The 6,956-nt window shown below is 44.2% G+C and overlaps 1 non-coding gene across 1 annotated transcript; it reads left to right on the top strand.

The window, feature by feature from the left end:
• Positions 1–6,022: 6,022 nt before the first annotated feature.
• Positions 6,023–6,095, top strand: TRNAR-CCU (transfer RNA arginine (anticodon CCU)). Its single transcript has one exon. It is a non-coding gene; the product is annotated as a tRNA-Arg (tRNA).
• The last annotated feature ends 861 nt before the right edge of the window (positions 6,096–6,956 follow it).

Raw genomic sequence — 6,956 nt, 5'->3', positions numbered from 1 at the left:
TTAGGATAAGCAGAATGATGGGATTGCAATGAGAGGGAGGAAGAGAAAATCCCAGGCATACTAAGCAGGAAGCACAGCCTGTGTATGGAATGTAGCAGATCGGTGGTCTTTATCACCAAGATCTCAGCGCAGTCAGAGGTCACATTAGGATTTCCATCTCTTGGTGGCCACAAAGTATAAATCTGGTTATTCGGGATGAATTAGAAGAACTTACACTAGTCCTGGCACAGAAAGCTGAGCACTGAGAATGGACTCCCGGGGGGCGCAGAACCCCCACATTGTCCATGTATAGAATTCCCATAAAGAGAGACGAGTGACACCAGATCATTTCCAACAACACCAATCACATTCACTTATGTAAAAGGAAACGCATTTAAAGTGATTGGACACCCTCCATATATCCAGTGAAGTGACCGGCCTCAGGTGATACACAGAGATTAAACAAATCCTCCTACATAAATTATAAATAAATAAAAAGTATCTGCAGCCATCTGTCCTCTATAGACTTGTAAACCTCAAATAGCAAGAATAGAAATAATATATTTTTTTTTTACTCTCCCCAGAAGCAAACAATGACCCAACCACCAATGACACCGAGGATGAGGAAAGCATGGAGGAGGAGACAATTTCATCGGTTTCATCCAGCACGGAGGAGTTGACATGGAAGGTTTCATGGAAAGATTTTACCATCCATAAAACACTTGGAGAAGGGGCCTTTGGTAAGGTGATGTTGGCCTCCCATCCCTCCATTCAACAGAAGGTGGCGATAAAGATGATTAAACTGGGAGGATGTGAATCCGCCGATGACAATGAAGAGTGTAACGTACTGGAACGGTGCAGGAACCAGCCATATATCACTCGTCTATTTACAACATTCCAAACAGAGGTAAGTCTTTTTATCTCCCAGGCTTTTTTTATCCTATTCCTGTACTTTACCCCCTGCCTTCCTTTATTCCTCCACAAAGTGAAATCTTCCTTGTCTCTAATGTAACCTTTATCTCTTCTTTTCACACAGGATCATCTGTTCTTTATCATGGAATTCCTGAGTGGTGGGACTCTACGGGAACTGATATACACTTCAGCTCCATTTGAGGACAACATCATAAGGTAAGTCCAATGACGGGTTTGTGATGGAGTCGGGGGGGGGGATGGGGGGGTGGCTGACCACTGAGAACAGGCAGTGACACAACCAGGCCCCTCCCACTGAGCCCCGTCCATTCACACCCCTATGTACTATAGGGGGAAGTCTCTTCATCTTTACCTTTTATTGCTCTGTGATGATTCTGAATACTAATTCATATTTTTCTTTCTCCTTCAGATGTCTCACTGCCGAGATTATTTGTGGCCTGCAATTCATCCATGCTCGTGGGATCGTCCATAGGTAAGTATTTAATTAGCTGACTAACAATCACCCGTTAAAATAAAAAGATGAAATGTTGGGACTTTATATGAGACCATGACTATCCAGTACACAGGTCTCCATCCCTATTGGTTAGTACAGGAGGGGGGAGGGGGGAATATGGGAAAATGGGACTTTATATGAAACACAACACTTGGGGAGATCGAATCACTCAATGATAGTAAATAAAATATTTATTAATGACACAATTGAGTGCCATAGATAACTTGATTATTTTTATCCTTATTTTGTATCATCTATTTTTCTACCAATCATGTTATCTATTGCACTCAATTGTGTCATTAATAAATATTTTATTTACTATCATTGAGTGATTCGATCTCCCCAAGTGTTGTGTTTCATATAAAGTCCCATTTTCCCATATTCCCCCCTCCCCCCTCCTGTACTAACAATCACCCCTTGGCTTCTGGTATGTTTTATTAAATCAGGAAGACTTCCCAGTTGCGCTGTCTCCTTCCATCTGCTGTACAATTCTCCCTGCTCATGCCATTGTCTGTTTAATGGAGGATTTAGATAAAATCCAGGAATAGGAGTGAGACCTCCTCATGATGAATATAGCAGGTGGGCGGAGCTGAGAACTCCAGGACAGAGATCTTCCTGTAGGCCAGTGGTTCTCAACTCCTGTCCCCAGGACCCACTAACAGGCCAGGTTTACAAGATAACTGAAATACATCACAGGTGATATCATTTGCTGCTCAGTGATTGCAGTGTTCTAGTCTGCATCTCCCCCAAGGTAATACTTAAAATCTGGCCTGTTGGTGGGTCCTGAGGACTGGAGTTGAGAACCACTGCTGTAGGCGGATATAAGAGAAGCCAATGTCCACCCATCAATCTTCATTCTTCTTTGTATACATGTATATTTGTATCTTTTCTTTCTTTATTATAATGTGGGATATGCAGAGCTAACGGTTCACTTCTTTTCTTCACAGAGATATCAAACCTGCCAACATTCTACTGGACGGCGACGGTCACATCAGGATCGGTGATTTTGGTGTCTCAATGGCCGGAGTCACTAAGAACGTTAGGATCAAAGGATGTGTGGGGACATACAGTTACATGGCCCCGGAGGTAAGATTCCTGATATTAGACTGAATTGTAATATTTATTACGGAATATAGAGAAGAGATAAAGGGGCTCCCCTTTCATTAAGGCCACATTCACACATGGACATTTTAAATCTTGACTTCCAAATACCCAGGTGTGAATGACAAATCGCACAATGTACATTTCAGATGCCATATATTTGAATCCCATCTAAAAACACGGTGCGGTTCTTCCGCGATTGTCACGTGATCAACTGCGCTGCGATTGTGGTAAACCGCATTGCTTGAAGCATGCTGCCTAAAAGAAGTTCCTGAACTTTATTTTGGGGGTGACCACCTTCACACGATGTGCAGCAAAAAATGCCATTGTATGAATGCAGACTAAAAGGCTAGGGTTAGACCCTCTCTCAGGTTTTTATTCGTGTCCTCATAAGGGAAGTCACACTCTTTATGTGTACTGGTGACCATTGTTAGCGAGAAAGAAATTACAGCAGGATGCAAAATGTTTACAGCTGTCCTCAGAACAGGAATAGAGGAAAGTCTTCCAATGGTGACACCTGTTTGGGGACAAGATCCTAAGAGTAGAGTTTCTCTCACTTTGGGAGAATTCCTTTGACTTCCTCTTGAATCCCGGGGACAGGAAGTGAAGGGAAATTCTCCCAATGGCACACAGACAGCCATAGGCGTGCACACAGGGTGTGCCGGGTGTGCCCAGGCACACCCTAATCCCCCCCCCATGTGCATTAGTGTTATTGTTCTGTGTAGCAACAGGAACATGGGAAAGATCTCCCTCTTACCGGCTATGCCATAAGAGAAGTGTTTATCCTTTACTCTTTCACTATACCAGCAGGGAGATCAATGTGCCGGAGTCATATATATGTAGATACATACACATGCATGTGTGTTTGAGCTTAAGGGTGCACATCATAATGCATTAGGCTGCGCACACCTATGCAGACAGCAAAAATAAACTGGCAGGGGTCTCAACCCTTCCGTACTCTATCCAAAACATATAAAACAAAAGTTTTGACTATATATAAATGGTAAGCCCCACCGCCAACATTCACAAGCTCCGCCTTAGTTTGATGTATTTTGAGCAAAATTTTAGGACTCCTGGGAAGCTTCATACATCATATATGTTAGCATGGAGTCCCTTCTATCCTTTGCCTGGAATAGGAATGTTCTCATCCTTTTTTCTCTCCTTATGTTTCTATAGATCATAAAAGGGCACCCATACAACACCACAGTGGACTATTACTCCTTGGGAGAGATTGTGAAAGAGATGTCCATCAGCAATGTCCATGAGCTCGATCAGATGAAGAAAATCCAGGGGACCACGCCAGGCCTTCCTGAGAACCAGATTCGTCTAAAGGACAGGGATGTTCACCTCGAGGATCTCATAGATATGGTGAGTATACACAGCTTTACCTTCTCTTTACAGACAAAACCCTTTCCAGGTTATACAGACCTTGTTAGGAGTTCAGAACACACAACTCTACATTCTTCCCACCACACATTCATGTGGGTCATAGCAATACTTTTATCACACTGACTGCTTAGTGGAAGGATCTGCCTTCACTTATAGTCCCCCTGAGCATGTACTATACCAGGTACCATGCTACAACCCCATCCAATCATAACATAGTGGCGGGTTTACAAGCAAAATCAAGAAAGCTGAAATATGTCACTGTCAGAATCAAAGATTACGATGGGGAGTTCTATTGGTCACATATTGTTATTGTTCTCCATGTTTCTTATCATATTTCTTTCTTTTTTTACAGCTCTTATGCGAAGACCAGGATGAACGGGAACGCCTGGTACATGACATCAGACGGCACCCATTTTTCAAGATGACTGACTGGGCCGAGGTGGAGAAAGGAAAGTCACCCGCAGCATTTACACCACAGCTGGTAAGTATATGAATAATGGAGGGGTCCATGTATATTGGGGGAGGGGAGATTATTCAACAGCATCCAAGACGTGTTTTTTGTACAGAACTCTCACATTTGTGATTTTGTGATCACCGCACAATCACATGGTCTGGGGACTTGTCTGAAGGAATTCTGTTTATTATTGGTGAGAATTAATATTTATGTGTCAGGCACACAGCTTAATCCCACCAGAAACACACTTCCTGTCCTGGGGCGACAGCACAGAGTCACTGTATCTATATATTCGTCAAGGATATGTTAATGCAGTGCAGTGCTTCTTCTGATCACTAGAGGGAGCTAGGGTTGAAGGATCCCTATTGGGGTATTTGCTGCACCTCAAGGGTTGAGCTCACCAAGCTTTGTCACCATTTACTGTATTAATCTGGAACACTGACAAATATTATTTTCTCCTTCCAGTTTCTCAAACAAAGGGACGATTTCAACATGAAGATAGAGGAATTTATTGCCGAATGAAGAAGAAGAAGACTCGGAAAGCTCCACCGGAGACACCGAAATTTGAAGAAGTCAGAATTACAAGGTCCACACACCCACACAATATAGGGAGGAGTCTAAATGGCATGGCTTGAACCACTTAAAGTGGAACTATACTCCCCTCACACCCCCGCCTCCCTCAAAATCTAAAACCATGAGGTCAGACTGAGTGCACCCTCTACACCTGCAGCCGTCCGACAACATAGCTACACAGGTACTCTCCTAAGACAAGCAGCGGCAAGAGGAATGCAGAAGGAATGGTGGGGCATTTCCTCTGCATTCCTCTTGTCACCATTTATCTCGGGAAAGTGCCTAGAGCTGAGAAAAGTGGACATCTCCTTCCTGGGCATGTTGTTTGGGGGAAGTGTGGGGGCACCAAGCCTGACTACATAGCTAGGAAGGAGACAGGAACTCTCCGGAGACAAGTGGCGGCAAGAGGAATGTCTCAGGAAAGTTCTGAGGCTGCGCTCAGTCTGACCTCATAACTAGTCAATCAAGATGGCTGAAGATCTGGAACCTAGAAGACAGTGAAGTGAAGATTTCGAGGGTGGCGTGGGTGTGAGGGGAGGCGAGTATAGCTCCACTTTAAGTGGTTCAAGGCATGCCATTTAGACTCCTCCCCCATAGCCCGCTCCTCCTCCACATTTCCTGCCCATTGTATGTGCAGCAGTGACTTTGGGAGAGATTGTGATAGGTTGCTCCCTGGAGAGGTGGAGTTTGAGATCAGACCTCTTTCTAAATGGCCTTCTGGATTGTGGGCCCTTGATGTTGGGGTCCCGTCTCTACATTCTGAGCAATGTACAGGGAGATGAACTGGACACCCTAGACTGATGATTCAGGGATTATCCGATCGCCTTATGGGGTCAGGAAGGAATTTTTACCCCTTTGGCGATAATATGACCAAGGGGGGTTTTTGCCTTCCTCTGAATCATCATAAGGTTTAGGGATAGATAGATAGCTAGATAGCTAGATAGATAGATAGATAGATAGATAGATAGATAGATAGATAGATAGATAGATAGATAGATAGATAGATAGATAGATATGGGGGTGGGGGTGGGGGAATGAGTGATAGATGGAGACATGGAAAGATATTAGATAGATAAAAAAACAGATAGATATAGCTCGATAGCAAAGCTCCGGTGGCCTAATGGTTAAGGCACTGGCCTCCTCGGTCAGGGATTGTGGGTTCGAGTCCCACCTGGGGCAATATCTTGCTTGTCTTTTATACCAGGATGTAGGGAGGATAAAGAGTAAAACCATAAAAAAAAAAAAAAAAAAAAAAAACATCAATTAGGAGGAGATCTTCTTCTCTGTAGTCAAGCTTCTTACCTGCCTGACCATAACCCCCAACATTGGTATTAGTGGGGACAGTAATTGCCCTAGCATGAGTGATCAATTGCAGCAATAATAACCCCCAACATTGGTGTCAGTGGTTGCAATCAGAGGAAATTTGACTTACCTGTAATTTCCATATCTTAGAGCATTGTTTCTCAACCTTTTGCATGTCCTCTGCATTCATCTTGTCACTATTTGTCTCAGGAAAGTGCCTAGAGCTGAGAAAAGTGGACATCCCCTTCCTAGGTATGTTGCTGGGGGAAGTGTGGGGGCACCAAGCCTGACTACATAGCTAGGAAGGAGACAGGAAATCTCTGTAGACAAGTGGCTGCAAGAGGAATGCAGAAGGAGAGGGGGCATGTCTCCTGCATTCTTCTTATCACCGTTTGTCTCAGGAAAGTACCGAGGGTGTGTTCAGTCTGGCCTCATGGCTGGTCAATCAAGATGGCTGAAGATCTGGAACCTAGAGGTGAGTATAGTTCCACTTTAAGTGGTTTAAGGCATGCCATTTAGACCCCCCCCCCCATAGCCGCTCCTCCTCCACATTTCCTGCCAATTGTATGTGCAGCAGTGACTCTGGCAGTAATTGGGATAGGTTGCTCCCTGGAGGGGTGGAGTTTGAGATCAGACCTCTTACTAAATGGCCTTCTGGATTGTGGGCCCTTGATGTTGGGGTCCCGTCTCTACATTCTGAGCAATGTACAGGGAGATGAACTGGACACCCTAGACTGA

The sequence above is a fragment of the Aquarana catesbeiana genome, linkage group LG10, assembly GCF_042186555.1.
Source record: "Aquarana catesbeiana isolate 2022-GZ linkage group LG10, ASM4218655v1, whole genome shotgun sequence".
In the NCBI taxonomy this organism is placed as follows: Eukaryota; Metazoa; Chordata; class Amphibia; order Anura; family Ranidae; genus Aquarana; species Aquarana catesbeiana.
The sequence above is the reverse complement of the archived record's forward strand: the minus strand, read 5'-3'. Positions and strand labels throughout refer to the sequence as shown.